Source organism: Zonotrichia albicollis, chromosome 2 (assembly GCF_047830755.1).
Source record: "Zonotrichia albicollis isolate bZonAlb1 chromosome 2, bZonAlb1.hap1, whole genome shotgun sequence".
Taxonomy (NCBI): Eukaryota; Metazoa; Chordata; class Aves; order Passeriformes; family Passerellidae; genus Zonotrichia; species Zonotrichia albicollis.
In genome coordinates, this window is record NC_133820.1 from 112,345,604 (window position 1) to 112,363,644 (window position 18,041).

The following is an 18,041-nucleotide window of genomic DNA, read 5'->3' on the forward strand; positions in this document are numbered from 1 at the left end:
AGTGCTTGCGCTGCTGCATTACCCTTTACACCTTTCGCTAGACAGAGGTTGGAAAATCCATATCTAACGAAGTAATGTGCCTTGAATCTTGACGTCTTTTTTTTGTTTTCCTCCTTGTCACTAACAGTTTATGAACATTGTTTGCATTAAGGCAGCACCCTAGAGTGTTCATCAGTGCCAAAACTGTGTTGGAGAGAACTTGAAGGTACAGAAGGTACTTGTCCCTTCTCTATTTGCTGTATAAAGCCACTTCAATAGCAATGAAAGCCACTTCAATGGCAGTGCCCAGGATGTGTGCTGACAGCAGAGTGTGGCTGAGAACAACCCTTGTCATGCAGGGGTTCCTGGGGTAACCCACAGGCTGATGCATTCAAGTGCAGCCTGTGACCGGACTGCAAGATGGATCTTGGCACTTTCAGGGAACGTATATTTTATCCAAGGGTGTACTGCTGCTAAAATAATAGCAAAGGGGATACTGGGAATTGCCAGCCCTGGAAATCGTGATTTATTATAAAAAAAAGTCCAAGGAATGTATTGCTTTTTGAAATTGTGCTGCTATATAATATCCTCTTGAAGCTGGCTAAAGTGAGATCTAATTTAAGGCATGTCACTGCATCCTTGCTTTACATTGTTCTCTGTAGGTGTTACAGCAAGAGTTACAAAAGATAACAAGTTACCATCATATTTTTCTTATGACTAACAGTATGGCTTAAAGAAAAAGGAAGGAAACCTTAACTCTGATATTCTTTTTCCCTGAGGCTTATAAAAAACAACCAACCCTGTAAATGTTATTTTCATTGCCTTGAGTTTTATATCCTTTATACCTAAATCAAAAGGAAAATGTTACATTGTGCAAATACGATTTCAGTGGAAGCATTAGGAAATTCTCCTCTTTCAAGTTATGCCAGGGGAGGTTTAGATTGGATATTAAGAAAAATTTCTTCACTGAAGGGGTTGTCAAGCATTGGAACAGGCTGCTCAGGGAAGTGGCTGAGTCATCATCCCTGGGGTATGTAAAAGAAGTGTAGATGTGCTTAGGGACATGGTTTAGTGGTGGACTTGGCAGTGCTGGGTTAGCAGCTGGACTCAATGATCTTAAGAGTCTTTTCCAATCTAAACAATTCTATAATTCTACATATGGATCTACAGCAGAAAAGACAGCTCAAGGTCCATCTGCTGTGCCTGGGATTATTGAGATATAGCTCTATGTGTCCTTCCTTTCCTGCAGGATCAGATGCAAAGGACAAAATGGGTTTGGTAACCCTCAGGCAGCGTTTCTCATGAAATGTGTCAGACCAGAATTAGTTAATCCTTAAGTGGATAAGGATGATTCATTATCTTATCATGGTTAGGTCACAGTGTAAAATCAGTCTGTAAAACCAACTATGTTATATTGAAGTCCACTCATTTAGCCTAATTTCAGAATCTAAATTTTCCTATAGTGCTTTTAAATTTTCTTGACTGGTTGTCATCTTGAGAAAGGCTTTACTCCAGCCATGGGACCAAATGATGTTACTTTCTCACTTATTCAATCACACATGCTGATGGACTCAGCAAGAAACATGTGACAGTAAGGAAGACTTGCAGAGTCTGGCTCCTCCTCAGCATAACAAAACTCATGAAATCACCTCATCAAAGAGCCATGGGCTGCTGCCAACGAAGTGAAGGGGAAGCTTGATGCTGGGATTAAACAAGAATGTACATTATGCTTCTGAGAAGTCAAGGACAGTGAACAGCACAAGGCCAAAGTTTACCACTTGTTCCATTCTTCATAAACAAAGCTATGGCTCAAAGAGGACTTAGGAAGGCACTAATTTGCTGTGTTCTGAGATAAGGTTATTTCAAGGCTTCTTTCTGTATTTCATTTTCTTTCACCTTTCTGAAAAACAACACATTTCCAGATGAATTTCCCATACTTGGTCTCAGTCCTAGAATGATTAGCTTTTTCAGTGAAATAGACTAAAATCTCATCACCTATTTTGATTTATAGGTGAGTAAAATAGTTCCCAATTGCTTAAATAGTGATTTTTCTTTTTTTCTGTAAAAGATTACTTAGATACAACTGAAATTGCAAAGTAATTCCTTCTATATGACTGCTGTGGACTGGGAAATCTCCTAGCTACTGAAGGGTGGTGCAGGACAAGGAAAGGATAAAGTTATATGAGCCTGTAGTTGTAGCATTGAGTCTATGATCAACAGAAATATGTCATTTATTTTACACCTAGATTTTTAGGATTGCGAACTATTGAAGCCATGTAAGAATGTGTAGCATTGACATTAGGTTTCTGTTATGGACTGGCTTTAACCTCATTGAAACTGGTGTTTTTATTTAGGATAAGAAAGAAGTTAGATACGTTTTTCTTTTCAAAGGTGGATGCAAGTCTCTGCTGGGAAGAAGGAAAACTGACATTAAGGAGAGCATTTCAGAGTATTATTTCATGTGAAGGAAAGTGTGAGAAGTGCTAAAAATGGAGCAACAGTGAGAAAGAGGAGACTAAAATGAAAGCCTACCCAGCCTCCAATGATACCAGTCTAAAGAAGAAAATATAAGCCAGGTTCCTGACTAAGGGAGTTGACTCTGTGGTCTGGAAAAATGTCTTTGGGATTTTTTGATTAATCCCATTTTAAAGACATGCATTTGTGGACTTAAAAAAGAAACAGAAGAAGAGACAGTCTACCCCAAAGAACAGAAAATCAGTTATGGAGGCCACTAGCTGATCCCCAGTTTCTTCTCCAGCTGGAATAATTCAGCAGAAGGTCAGGAACGTAGGGTTCGAGTTGGACACAACTTTGATCATGAAGCTCTAGAAGGACAGTGAGGACTTTGTCTAGAAAGACAACATCTAAACAGAATTTCCTTTCTATTGCTGTGTCACGATCACAATTTAAAAGGTTACAAATGTAGCAAATTAAAATGTTAAGATGTTTCACAATAGTCATGACTCTACCAATCTAAACAGAAATGTTATGATTCATATTGTTAAATGTCCATATCAGTCACAAATGCTGATCTCTGACAACTCTACTGAGAGGGAAGCAATTAAATTGGAACTTGTCTTTAGTAAGTAAGCATCCTATCATTTCTAGAATAGCTAAAATTTAACATTTCTATATTTCCATTTTTGTATAATGTTTATCTAGCAATGGATTTCAATACATTTCACAGAGAGCAACTTGTTTTTAGTACCTTATAACTCTAAAGAGAAAGAAACATGAATACAACCTTGATTAGAAGTATTGCAAATAGCCAATGATTTTTTATTACTTTCACTCACTGTAGTCAAGCTAAATTAATGTTCCGAGATAAGAGACTTGACTAGACAAGGAGGGAGGGAGAGAATGGTGTGAACGACCTTCAAGGGGAGGCAGATCATACTGTGAGGAGTAGGATAAGGTAGAGCAGTGAGTGAAATGGGAGGGGGAAGGGAAAAAAAGAAGTGAAAAAGAAAATACTCAGAGAATCAGAGCAACAGGCAAAAGAGAAGAACTCAGCAGCTGCATTTTAAATGGATTAGAGGTCAAAGTTCACTTAACTGTAGTGAGAAAATGTAATCTGCTAGGGAGAGAGGATGGTTAGAGCCACTGTTTTGTCCTCTAATTGCTCTGAGTATTGGGGACAGAAGCATAGATTACCATTGAAGAAAGTCATTCACAGAAGAGCTTCCCAAGATACTCATGCAGACAAACCCCTCCTTTTATATTCCTAAGAGGTACAGGAAAGGGAATACAAACAAAAATGGTACAGGTAATTCCCTGTTACCAGCTGTGATAGAAATCACAGAACTAAGTACATCCAATGTTTCATGGATATTCATGGAAGAATTTTGATACAAGGAAGAACAAATATGTTTGGATTTTTTCCAAAGCAGGATTTTTCTTTCATTCCAGTAAAATCCAGGAAGCTCTGCAACCACAAGTCAAAAACTGAGCTGTACTGTGAAATACAGGGTTATGTACATAGGGTGCCCTTCACCCTCCTTAACCAAGATCTTCTGGCACTTTTACCTCCCCCTGATCAAGAGATGGAGAAGCTCTTGCCTATGACACCCAGACATTAAATTCTCACATCCAGGAAATATACACTTAGTTTCTCCTCTCAGCAGGGAAATTCTTCTTCAATATATGACACCTTACTGCTCTTTCATATATATCTAAATTTCACATCATGCTCATGTTCATATGGATAGATAGAATGTACATATATATGTTTGCAAACATCATCCAAGTAGCAAATTATCTTACTAGATGATTCACTTTATTTGTATTATCTCCTATTTTTCTAGTTATGCAGCTTTACTGAATTATTATCAGCAATTATTAGAGTCTACAAGATTAAGACATGGGCTTTGGTCAGAAGGGTACAAGTCTTCATGACTTTATGATAGCTCTTGACATTTTTATTAGATTCAGGTTGGATGTTATAAAATCATATAATAATATTGATTTGATTTCATTTTAGAGTAAAATTTGTTGCAATTTTTTAATTGATGAGAAAAGCTTAAACCTATGAAATCATTAGTAGGGTTTAAATGTTCTAAAATGAGAAGGGCAAGTAAATCCCTGCTAAGTCCCCATTACTTACTGCTTCTAAAATGTGGTCAGCATATGGAAGAGGGCATACAAGTGTATGTATTTTATCTTAGCACCATTTTTGAGCTTGGTTTGTGTTGACAAATCCTTGTGATTGACAATAGTAACACTGAACCCTGCAACAAAAGTTGAATAGTTCAAATTTTATGTAGAAACGTAGAAAGGACATCTCCAAGAAGAAAGTGGCATCTATTATGTCATGTGGGGTTTTGCTTGTTCTTGTCAGTTTTGCTAAAGAACATGAAAGTGGAAAAATTTTTTCTTATGATCACTGCAAAACATTTTGTGCAATTTTTCCTATGTTGGCTTTATAAGGAGACTGAAAGTGCATCCACTGAATATTATGCTTCAGATAGAGATTCGCCGCTCTCTTGTTATATCTTAGTGATTTTGAACAAGCTCCTCTTTCAGATGTAGATCAGAGAAACAAGTAGGTGGTTGAAGAGGAAAAAAGAAAAAGCAAGACACCCTTTTAAGTTTTTGTGGTGAGGACTCAGCACTGATGAAAGATTTCTACTGTTTAGATCATGCGACTTCCTGGTGTTTGAACTTTTTGAGTTCTGAGAATCCTGTACTTGCTATGTCAGGGAGCATTTTCCTCCCACTGACCCTCCTGTGCTGGGATTCAAATGTGGATTACATCTTTCTTATTAAGAGAAGAATGTACATGGCCCTTCTGATTAGCTGATTTACTGTATGATTTGCATACAGAAATTGTTCTAAGAAGAATAACCATATTGCACTAAATGGAGAAGCTAAGTTTGAACAAGGAATTTGGTATTTAAAAAAAATTATTTAATTTGTGAAGAATTGATAAATAATTGATAATTAATTAATTTAATATATGGCATTTTAAAAAATAAGTCTTAGTTACCTTTTATATTATTATGCTTTCATGTCACTACACTTCTAATTTCTCCATAAGAAGACCCCAAATTATCCCAGAGAAAAAGTCTCAAAATATTTCCTTCTAGGTCTTTTAGAACATCTCCTTCCGGAAAGAAATCAGTTTCTCCTGAAGAACCTCTTCTCATTTTATCCTTGCAAGACAATCAAACTAATTTTGAAAGCTCCTTTTAGCATCCATAAAAATCTGTAAGTCGATTTCAGTTTTAGAAGCCTTTGAAGTTAATATTCTATTCTATTCTATTCTATTCTATTCTATTCTATTCTATTCTATTCTATTCTATTCTATTCTATTCTATTCTATTCTATTCTATTCTATTCCTAATTGGAGAAAGATACTCAATGAAGAATTAAATAAAATACAATCAAATTAAATAAAAAAAACAACAGATACAATACTGGTTACCAGTTCTGAAAAATACCATGAGGTATCTCAGCCCTTTTTTTTGCCTGCTTGCTCAGCTGCAATCTTTCCTCAGCTCTCTGACTACAATTTCCCTGTTTAGCCATTTAAGAGAGGTCAGGATATCATGGCTTGATTCAGTGCTTTGCTCCTGCCCCAGGGTATCCCCACTGATCTCTAGCTCATGTTGCAGAAGGATATGGGTAACCAGTGGGTTGGTTTTAGGGTGGTTTTTTTTTTTTTTTTTTTTTTTTTTTCCTTAAAACAAGCATCAAACTAGCATCAAACATTCTAGTCCTCTCCAGGCATCTTTTAGGTACCTTACACTGCCTGAGCACAAGATGCCTCTGCTCAGGTAACTGAATTGAGGCCTAAGTGTCAGACAACAATTATTTTTCTTCCAAGCCCAACATCCTAAGAGTGCTGCTCCAACAGCACATGAGGCTGTTCCCATGGGGTTGACATCTTAGGTTATAACAGGCTCATCAGATTAGATGATCATCAAACTCTCAGAAACTGGAAGAAATTAAAGCTTCACTATTTCCTGGAAAGTAGTAACTATTCCTGGAAGTCTCTACCAAAAGTACAATTCTGCCTTACAACTGCACCAACATGTTAAAGCAAACAGAGGGAGAAGTTGCTTTCCCTCCATTAACTGTCCTTTACAACCTCATTGCTAAGCTTTAATATGAGTGGATCCCATGCAGAGAATGATTCCAGAAGGATTAGATGAAGGAGAACCACTTTTATGAGCTGTAACTCCATCAAATGCTTATCTGTAGTGAATTACTCTACACCTCTTAAAAATAAATATCCAAATGCTATAGCTTGTTCTTTTTATGTTCTTCTTTCTAAATTATTTTCATCTGTTTTAATTCTGTGTAATATTATTGACCTAGTGGAATTCACCCCATTACATATCAGTATGACTAAGGGTGGAAATAGGACCAGGTTATTTTCTTAAACTTATGGGTTTTTCAACAAAAATGTCTTATGATGCCTAAAATACTTGCCTGAAAAGCCAGCTGTGGTCTGGGCTGCATCTAAAGCAGTGTGGCCAGCAGATTGAGGGAGGTGATTCTGCCCCTCTGCTCCAGTCTTGTAAAACCCCACCTGGAGAACTGCATCCATCTCTGGGGTCCCAGAACAGACCTGGACACATGGACCTGTTGGAATTAACCCAGAGAAGGGCCATGAAGATCATTAGAGGGGTGAATGACATCTACTATGAGGAAAGACTGAAAGAATTAAGATTGTTCAGCCCACAGAAAAGAAAGTTACTGGGAGACCTTATCAAAGCCATTCAGTCCTTGAAAGGGGCCTGTAAGAACCATGGGGACAAACTTTAGAGCAGGGCCTGTTGTGATGAAACAAGCGGTGATGGTTTTAAGATAAAAGAGGGTTAATTTAGACTGCATACAAGAAATAAGGTTTGTTTGTTTTTTGTTTTTTTAAGGAGGGTGGTAAAACACTGAAACAGGTTATTCAGAGAAGTGGTTGATGCCCCTTTCTTGGTAACACTCAAGGTAGGTTGAAAGGGGCTCTGAGCAACCTGGTCTAGTGGAAGATGCCCCTGCTCTTTGGAGAGATTTTGACCTAGATGACCTTTAAAAGGTCCCTTCCAACTCAAAGTTTTCTATGACCCTATACACAAGAGATGGGCAACAGTTCCTCATATTTCAGCAACCAAAGAGTCACCCTTGGTAGCTGGGAGAAAAAAAATCCCAAAGGCTTAAAAAGCACAGCAAGGAGAGATAAGGGTTTTCATGATAACACTGACAACGTTACAGAAGCCAGGAATCAGGGGACACAGTGTGCCAAATGTTTTAATATTGTCCATTAGAAAGAGTCAAGAAATTAGTCTCCATGGCTCCACTAGAACATCTGTCTGCATAGAAAAGCTTCAAATGGAATACCGCTGCCTTTCCATCTGAAACCTGAAATAATGCTATTTTTCATTTTAGAATGAAAGTTTTATTTTGAAGGAGAAAGATTATTTCTCTGTGTGGTTCTAAAAAGAGAAGGATCTGGGCTCAGAAGATTTCATTGTGTTTTACTACTTGGCCATGGAAAAAACAGCTGTCTCTCATACTGGCAAATCAGCTAATCACTGTGAAAGAGCAATTGTTTTGAATGGATAATTGACTACAGGTGCAATGAATTATATATACATCCATTTTGGGATCCAAAGACATAAAAAGTAGTTGGGTCTTGTTTTGTTGGGGTTTTTTGTTGTTGTTTGGATGGAAGTGGATTTTTTTTTTGGTTGGTTGGTTGTGGGAGGGGGTTTTGTGTGGGGTTTTGTTTGTTTGGAATTTTTTTTTTATTTAAAACTTTCCTTTTTTAGGTAGCCATCTTTTGGAAACTGGAATTGCTGAAACAACCTTAAAGATTCCCTTAAGAGAAACACTCTGCAACACTACAGGGAATAATAATGCCAAAGCATCTGTTTCTTTTATATTAGTCTTAAGAAAAGGAAGGGAGTCTGTTCTGAGGGAGAAAGAGGAAGATGCAGGTACATGCTCCAAACCCTACACAGTCATGGTGTGTTTTTGTTGTCCTCTGTAACAAAATAAGCATAGAGAAATACACTCAAATCCTATGCTACACCGTATTTCTAAATTATATAACCTATAGCCCTTTCTTGAGGATTCATGCACTATGCTGTGAGGTGATAAAGAAGCTAACTAAATCACATAAGTTAAGTGAGAACAACAAACACTGCATAGAAAAAGTCCAAATACGAGCTAGAGTACTACCTGCTAGATGATATACACCAATCAAGCTCTCTGAAGAGCTGAATCGTTTGTCACAAGAGGTTTCCAAATTGCTCTGCAAATTCCGCATTTAAGAATGAACATCCCCTGCTTTGCAACATATGGTATATTTAGGATGCTACACAACATCTGTTCAGCTTCACAACAAAACCTCACACCACAGTTCCGTGATAGGAGGTAAAACAGAAGCTTCATTCCCAGAAACAACTGAGTCAGGAAAAATCTCACCTCCACAGCTGAAACTAGTAGGGAAGTCTTCTGCCTGTGTCAAGGAGATATCATGAAAATCCTAGCACTGATTACTTTATCAAAACCTTGAGAAAAAATTGTCTTTGCTTAATGAAGTCCATGTAACTGGTATATTCCAGCTGTGCCAGCTGCTTAGGCAATTGCCAACAACGTACTGGATAAGACATGTTATTTGAGACCTGAGCAAAACTCTCCATCAGAGGAAGACCACTACTTTCCACAAATCTCCTAATCTTTGATTTTCCTTGGGCTTTCCTTCCTCAGAAGCAGTTTGCAGGGCTGAGTCTCTGACAATTAGCAAAAGCACATACTCACATTAACAGCTTAATTTCACGGTGGTTTTTACTGTGTCAGCTCCTATTCTTCTGCCCCTCCTTCTCTAGAAAGTCAGTCAGAGAATGTGTTTGTCTCCCCCCTCCTTTCCTAGGATCAGCCTGGTGCTATTTTTTGCTTTAAACTTTAGAATAAGCAGGGGAAGTTGCTGTGAGCTAAGGTCTGTTGTACTGAGCCCATCTGTAGGGTGAGCCTCACCTGGGCACTGGGTGAAGCAATAGGCAGGCAGCTTCTCCCCTTCCTTATCAGATTTTGATCTACTAAACTTCTGATGTGGAGGGTCAGCATATGGTGATATAAAGACATGGATTAATACCAGAACATCCAACATCATATGAAACAAGCAGACTGCTTCAGTATCCTGTCTCCAACAGTGACCCTACGCAAACAGCCAAAGGAGAGAAAGGTCAATGATGTGTAATACTTCTCCTGAGTATTCTTCCAGCCATCAGCTATACTCAGGTCAGAGATTTCCTGATCCTCCTAAGATCTGTCTAGCTAATGACCCTCAAACTGTTTCTCTCTCAAGTTCTCATCCACTCTCCTCTTGAAACCCTGTATCACACATCTTTTAATAAAATATTATTTGGGAAAAAATTGCACCACTCTATTACTTGTTGCCTTAAGAACAAAATTGAACAGAGCATTTCCTTTCTTTTCCTATGGCTTGAAAGGGTATAGCGCTGTTAAGGTGAAAAGAACAATGTTGTTTTTCACATTGGTGGAGATTCCTAAGGTGTCCATCTAGTGATGAAAGAAAAAAGTGGGAGGGGAAGAATATGGAACAAAGAATAAGTGATAATAGGAAGAGGAAAATAACCAATGGGAAAAGAGTTTTCTGAGCTGAACATTTTAGTCGGAAAGATAAAGGATAATACAAATATCTGGACTGTCTTTTGGGTTTAATACGGTAGAGTAAGAGTGAAAAAGAATTCTCATTAAAGTCTTCAAAGAAAGGTTATTCCCTATCGTGTAAAAAGCATTGATATGCATGCCTCCTATTAACACTAATGGGGACTAGACATGCAAATCTTCTTAGAGAACTCCCACCGAGTTTTGTGCATAAATCCTGCAAGAAATGGTAGGTTAATAGACCCGTGGGTATAAAACAATTGCATGCTTATTAATCTCTGGAGCTTTTCTTGAAAATAACTCTAATGACTACTGTGTTTTTTGGTAGAATCATGGCAACATAGCTGTGTTGAATTGCCCCTGTGCTGTTATGTAGAAGGTGGTGCTTACAACTGGTAAACCACACAGCAGAGGATTTAGTCACAACTGGTCATTGACTAAATTATGTCTTACACTGGCTGCTGAGTGTCACTCCGATTGTTCAATAATTTGATGCACTTGGTGCTTTTTCCTCAAAATCAAGTATATCTACAAGTAGTAATATATATTTATGAAAAAAAAAATACTTATCTCTGTCATGCCTAAGCCTTACTTGATACTTGTAAATAATCACTGAGACTGGATATGTGTCACTGCAGTGTCCTCCTTCAAATAATGCATCTTAATATTTGGAAAGTAATGATCCACATCCTTGGTGGTGTGAAGCCAAAGATCACCTGAAAGTAGCACCAGTCTGTGCTACTTCCTCAGCTACTACCTATTAGCACCAGAAACTCTTTGATGGGTTCCTCATTGAGATTCCACTTTCTCTGTAGGCCATGGAGTGCATTCCTTAAGCTGCTGATGATTACATCTTAGATAGCAAGAGTGCTTCACACTCCTATGCCACCTTCAACTTGAAAAGATGAATTGAAGTACTAGCCAGTAATTTTTAGTCTCTGACACTTTTTAGAAATAGGAAACTGCTTTTACACTCAATTTAGAGAAAATAAGTTCTCAGGGGTTAATAATCTTGTACAGTACTGCTCAGGATGTTTAGTCATGGAGCCTTGTAGACCATGTGAGTTGATTTACCCATTTCTCTGTCTATGTTCATGGTTTTATTTTGATCTCTGTTTGATATTTAACTACGCAGGGGTTTTGCCTGTCACAAATGACCAATGAGTCTTGCATTTTCCTGGTCACCTCACAGACTTCCTAAGCTGCTTGTGCTGCTTAGGAAGTCACTGTTTCATGTGAAATGAGAAGGCCCCAGAATTCACTGATTACAGCTGAATCCACAAAGACAAGCTTTAAGCAACAAACAAAGCTAATAAGCTGGATTCTGCTTTGGTTTATATTCTTGTGTCTGTGTATTTTGTGACTAAGAGTATCATCAAGAGTAGTGTATTATCAAGATAACTAAATGATGACCCTCTCACTGTAATTTCCACAAAACTAGATACAGAAGAGTAAACAATGAAGAGAATTCAGGACATTTAGGCTGAATACCACTTCAATTTTCTAGCAGTGAAGAGTGTTGGATCTTTTGCAGAGAAGATTTCTCTCCTATCTAGGACAATTGTGCAGAAAGAAAAACAGGAAAGTAGAAGAGCAAGGGTGTGAATTTTCTTTTGCTGGATGGGAACCATGCTGGTTGTTCACTGTAGCATTTAGTAGCTTCCTAATCTCTGCTGCTTCTGCAGCCACTAGATTGCTGCTGAACTTGATAATGGAACGTCACAACTGAGAATAAACATAAATCTATTGACTTTTTTCTTTAAGAGCAGCCAAGATCTCCAGAGTCAGCCAAGATCTCCAGACCATAGAACTGGCTTGGAACAGAAGGTGACAAACTACACAATATCCCCAGGAAATCAGGCTGCAATCTGCTAGGTGTGTGGTGTCACAGGGCATGGGTCTTTCAGGCTTTGGGGCATGTTCCCCTTGCTGTCCCTGAAACTGCACACTCTGATCAAAGCTTAGCAGGAGTCAAGTGCCAGGCTGAAAACACTGCTCCCTTTATTTGCAATCAGCTTTAATGCAAAAAAACTATCATTTTGCCTCATTATTCCCAAAGCTGTTGAGGCTTCTATGCCTTCTAGTGTGCTTGCAGTTAACAGCGCCACAATTTACAGTTTTTCTTTGAGTACCTCCACACTCCAATCCACTGCTGGAAGATGCTTAATGAAAGTCATTTCTGCAGAAGATAAGAACCACTTTTTCTTTACAGGGGCTTTAAATTGTAATGGTATATTAAACCACAACTATGGATTGGAAGGGAAAAAAAACCACAACGACATGATTAGGCATTGAAACACTCAGTAAAACTGTTACTTATAATGAGTAAGAAGATGAAGATGTACAAATAAAAGCACAACATGTTTTCTTTGAGAGTCCTTATTAATGAGAGGGACTGTGGGGCTTCAGTATTAAACAGCCAATGAACAGCAGCCATTTACATCCGAACAAATTGATCCTAGCAAGGTTAGCAGAGCTGGGGGACAGATTTCAAGCCTCTCATTACTTTATATGGAGACAGATCTTAGATAGGACTGCCTGCTTCAACAGTGCTATCCCTGAATAGTGTGGAGAGGCAATTCCTGTTTACACTGGGCTTTGATGGAGCCTAAGGGTGCTGAAGGGAAATGGGCACTTTGATCCCGCTTATCTGCGATGGAGCTGAAGCATCCATCTTCCATCACTTTTTAAATAAGCCCATTTTTTCTTTCCTTGGGAGGAGGAAGGATGAATGCATTTGTTGGTTGTCATACCACTGGGAACTGTATGGAGATTCTTTAAATAGTTGAAAGTACTTGAATAGTACATTTAAATTATATTTGGAGGTTTTCTTTTTACAATATTGTTATGCATCAGAATCAGGAATTTTCCAGCAGAAGCGGGAATAGCTTTTTATGGAAAGCTGCCAATTTCCTGACACATCTCTAGAAAAAGATGAGTGAAGCAAGAAAATGAAGAGATGTTTCAGTGGTAATGGGGTTTTTCTATTTTTTTTAGGGTGTATATATAGAATGAAAATTGTGGACAAGATAGATCAAAGTAAGACTATGGCAGTTAAGTTTTCAACTCTAAAACCTTAAAATTTTTATGGTCACCCCACATGTCCCCTTTTGAACTAAGAACCTTAATATTAATCTTTGCAGGAGATTCACATAGATGGTTTGTGGGAAGCTGAATAGGCCTCAGATGCAAAAATATATTTGTGTTTTCTGGTCTGTGTAGGAGGATCCAGTAATTCTTTCCTATTTAATGAGCACATTCACTTAAAACATGCTGACTGCTTTTGGATTCATAACTAATAGACAATCTACCAGTTTCATCAAATCCAAAATGAAATGTACAATTTTGAAAGCCAAATAGAGCAATGAAATATGTGATTATTTAATAGAAAATGGTGATTTAAGAGCCTCAATTCTGTTCATCTGTCATAGAATTTTATTTGTAGCATACAGTCCAAAGTCATTGTTTTTTAAATACACTGTTTGTGTAGAAAGTCATTTAATGTAAGCAGCTTTGCCTTCAGTGCACAATAATATATGCAGAGCCAAAAACCAGAAAGTCTAAAACACTGTAGACATTTTGGAACCATTGCATTGCCCCTTAGGAAACTGCAGGACTGTCTTAACTGGCCAAAATAACAGGGAAGAGAACAGGCAAAGAAATCTCATAGTCAAGTTTCCTGGGATCTCTACAGAGAGATTTTCTTACACTGTGGTTTAGAACTATAATTGCAGTACACCATAGGAGTGAAAAATAGGCACCTTTGTCTTAGTACCAAATATTCAAGAGCATTTGCTTTTTAAAATGAGCTTCAGTCCAAAAAATTTCAAGGTTCTGTTTTCTCCTTTCCCCTTTTACATCCTCAGTTTGAGTTATTTGAATTGACTATATCCTATCTCTCTGATCAGGTTAATAAATTTGATAAACTGCGCTTATATTTCAGAAGGATACTCCTAAGGCTACTTTCCCTTTTTTTTTGTTTGTTTGTTTGGGGTTTTTTTTTTGTTTTGTTTTGTTGTCTTTTCCCCCCTGAAGGTCTCTGTTATCAGTCTTTGGCTGTAGAAGACACAGGACTACATTTCTGTCACTTGCCTTTCCATATGAGCCACAACATAGACATATGCTAGTGTGTTGTGATCTGAACCTATTTCAGTCAAAAGAATTTTAACTGTGAGCCAAAGCTATCCTGCCACCTATGTTTTTAATACCCATTCAAGGGGAAAAATAGAAAAAAAAAAGATGAAGAGATGAGGCAAAGTCAATATAAGCAAATTTAAAGAATTTCTAGCAAAGGAGTAAAAGCACTAGGGATTTAGGAAAAGAGCAAACCCTTAAGACATACCAAGATAAAAAAAGCTAATAGGAGAAGCAAAGGAGGAAATGTCAGCTCTGCAAGATCAAGGGTTATCTCACTGCCAGGAGCTCTGCAGACTGACCCTTCCCCACATGCCAAGTGCCTGACCTGCCAAGACTCTGTGCATGATTGATTGAGTGATAAATATATTAATGCTCAGCGTAGCAGCATGTTCCTCTCAGATCATTACTGGGAGCGTTAGCAAAAGTTAGGTATTTGCCATGTTATCATGGTGGACTTTAAAGTTTATCATCCTGCCTCCAAATCTCCAAGCCTTGCTCAAAGTGCCCACATAAAAGTCACCCACAGACAGGAGGGTTACAGTGTGACAGAAGGAAGTAATCCTTTCTCCTTAAATGTTTTGTCAACTGCATTCCATACTCATGTTTCTCTTTGCACAGTCTGCAGTGAAAACAGAGGCACTGGGGTGACAGAAACAATTTAATGGTAAGGTATCTCATTTCAGAGAATTGTTACCCTTTTTCTTGACCCAAAGAGATATTTGGGAATCTCCTTATAAAGAGATAGAGAAATTGGCTCATTAAAAAAAAGGAATTATCAGCATAGGTTCACTACAGTCTGTCAGAAGAATATGAGTACTGTCACAAGAATATGAGAATGAATTGATGAGGACATCAAGACAAGAAACCAGTCTGAAGTAATATAATCTATAATCCATAAAATCTTTTGAAAGCATTCATTATGCAAAGTTAAGCAGAACAGGCCTAGTTTCTGGACTAAAAGTCAGAATAATAGTCTGTATTTAAAGCTGACTGCTGAACTGAAAGGCATTTGTAAATAGCAGTAAATCTCATTTTTTAATGGGGAGTGATGATCTCTACCAAAAGGGAGTAGCAGGCCTGGCTTTACTCAGCAGTTTTAGTGTATTAACTGTCTGAATAGAAGAACAGGTTTATACGCTGCTTCTATGCGAAAGGAACATCATCAATCTTATTCAATTATATAAATACTAACACTTCACTGTAATTGTACCATAAACCAAAAAATTACCTGCTAAAGGTTAAAAGTGTTAGACAGATTGACAAGATTCTACTCATTGCTTTTCAGAATAGTGCAATAAGTTTTACCCTTTTAAAAACAGAGACCTGATTGCAGCTGTGGCTGCCTAGCACCTTCAGAATTTGTGCTTCTGAGCTCCTGAAGCTTGTGATAAGCTGAGGAACATACGAGGAATAGGGGCTAAGCTTAAATCTTTTAAAATTAAAGCAAATTGTTGAAAGTTCTTTTGGTTTCCAAATTGTTATATGCATAAATGTTTGCTCTCTGATAATTGTTAGGTTGCGATTAAATCTACCAGGTTATAAAGGATATTAGGAGAGACAGACAATGCACTGTGTTACAGCACTGACGTTTCAAGAAAGGCCATAACACAGAGATGTCTCTGTGAGCTTGTTGTTTGCTCACAGGGACTCTTTTGAATGGAATTGTAAGTAATTTTTACCCATGGGAACATCTCCTTTATCCATGCAAAGTCCATGTGCTCTGTGTCACTGGTGATGGACCACTCTTCCCATGAGCTCAGGATGCTCTATTGAGCAAGCTTGACAATTTCCATTCTGTTATTTTTCTTTCTAGAGAGGGAAGATCCATGGGGGTCATACAACTGGGAATAGCTTTGAAGAAGGGACAACTTTCCTCTTCTCCCCTTTCTGCAGGTGCTCGTACATTGGCTCAGCTTTGAAGGGAGTTGCAGTGAGGAGAAGAGGTGAGAGAGGAACTGTGTATTTAGGCAACAGGGCCATGGCAACAAGAAAAGAAAACCAAAATTGTTACACTTGGGCAATTCCAGGATAAGTAAAGGCTGTAGGCAAGTCCAAATGGGTGCAGAGAAATCAGTAAAGTACTTGGTTAAATTCATTACTTATTCTGAATCCACTTGTTCAAAAATTTAGAAGTTATTCAGAATTTCCTTTTCAGAAGGGTGCCAATCTTGGGTAGCATTAGAGCAACAAACATGATACCAACAAACAGAATAAAAATAATTTTATAGGTGGATATAATGGACATTTGATTGTACTGTTTTTGCAGCTTTAGATGCTATACAGCTGACAGCTTAGATGATCTTTATTCTCAAAAGCTGACAGAAATTGTGTGCAAGGGAAGAGTAGAGAAAATTGAGTTGGTTCACTTTGACGTAAACTCAGTGGTCTCAGTAAAGCTGGAAGTGAAGAGTTGCCCACAGCCCAGAAAATCACAGTCTCCAGGAAAATACTGGACATCACACAAGGGCACCCAAGGCCTATTTGGAGTTGAAGACTCCAATTCCCTCTGATGACAGATGTAAATCATTCAAGTTTTTAATAGGAATAGGATGCTCTGTGAGAATGAAAAACATAATTGGTGAGGAAGGATGGAACAATGAACAGTACTTGTTTTCTAGGTAATCAAGGACATAGGTCTGCCAGCTGAGCCACTAAAAGTGAACACAATCTCTCACTAATTTAAAGTCCAATTCCATTGTGGAGCAATTAATTTCTCAGTTCACAAACAATAGGTTGACACTCAGATCCCAGCAGAGAAGGAAGCATGATTTAATCTTGCCTTGCAAAATTCTTCTCACCCGTTCAACCAAGGGAGTTTGTTTCTTGGCAGACATGCAACAATCATTAGTTTTTAATTATCAGTATAAATGGCAAACAAGCATAGATGGTGCTTGGGATACACCATTTCCCTGTGGGATTTGCACGGCTGCTTTAATCTCATCTATTGTTACATATTGGTGCACAACACCGAGTTTGTGGAGTCGATTTCCAAAGCATGGATCCTGAGGATGCTTGGGTGGTATTGAGCACTGGCCTAACTGAAAATGGACCAGCACCCTGCAAGAGGGCAGGGATGGGGAGACTTCATAAAACAGAAAACCATCCTTGTAAGTAGGCAGCTGATGCTTAGTGGACAGGACAAACCAGGGAGAGAATGAGGTGGCCTGTTGAGACATCTATTCCCATGTGTTAGCAATGTGGTGAATAAAACAGGAAGAATTTGATGTCATAGAATGTGGATGAAACTGTCACTACTACAGGAACATGACAGCCCAATCTGTAGGACTGGCAGGTTAGTACTGAGCATGACCAGGAATTACAGGCAAGGAAAACAGGGAGAAAGGGCTTCAAAACATATGTGGAAATGATTGCTCTAAAGTCAAATTGGAGACAGGAGTCAGAGTTTCAAGAAGTTCTGAAGGAGGAAAAAAAAAGAAAGAGAGGAGTATTTCCCAGTGGCAGCCTATTACAGATTTTTAGCTGGAAGCAGAGAATTGATTCAGTCTTTATTGGGACCAGAATAAAAGATACAAAGCCATGCATTCATAAGAACAGGTAATCAGCAGTTAGCGCATCATATTTTCTAGGCTGATACTGTAAAGCAAGAACAATCCATAACTTTGCTGGGATGCATGGTTATATACACATATATCCCCATGCAGTCAGTTTTCTTCTCTGTGAAACAGAGGAGCATTTAGTGTCACCCATCTCTGCCAAAGCCATCTGCAGTTCATCAAACAGATTCTGCACTTAAGAATGCCCTAGTTCCCAAATCACCCAGCAGTGGAGGGCAC

General features: G+C 38.3%; 1 long non-coding RNA gene across 1 annotated transcript; it reads left to right on the top strand.

Moving 5' to 3' along the window:
- The first annotated feature begins 5,560 nt into the window (after positions 1–5,560).
- Positions 5,561–9,841, top strand: LOC141728361 (uncharacterized). Its single transcript, XR_012579290.1, has 2 exons — positions 5,561–5,685; positions 8,247–9,841. It is a non-coding gene; the product is annotated as an uncharacterized LOC141728361 (long non-coding RNA).
- The last annotated feature ends 8,200 nt before the right edge of the window (positions 9,842–18,041 follow it).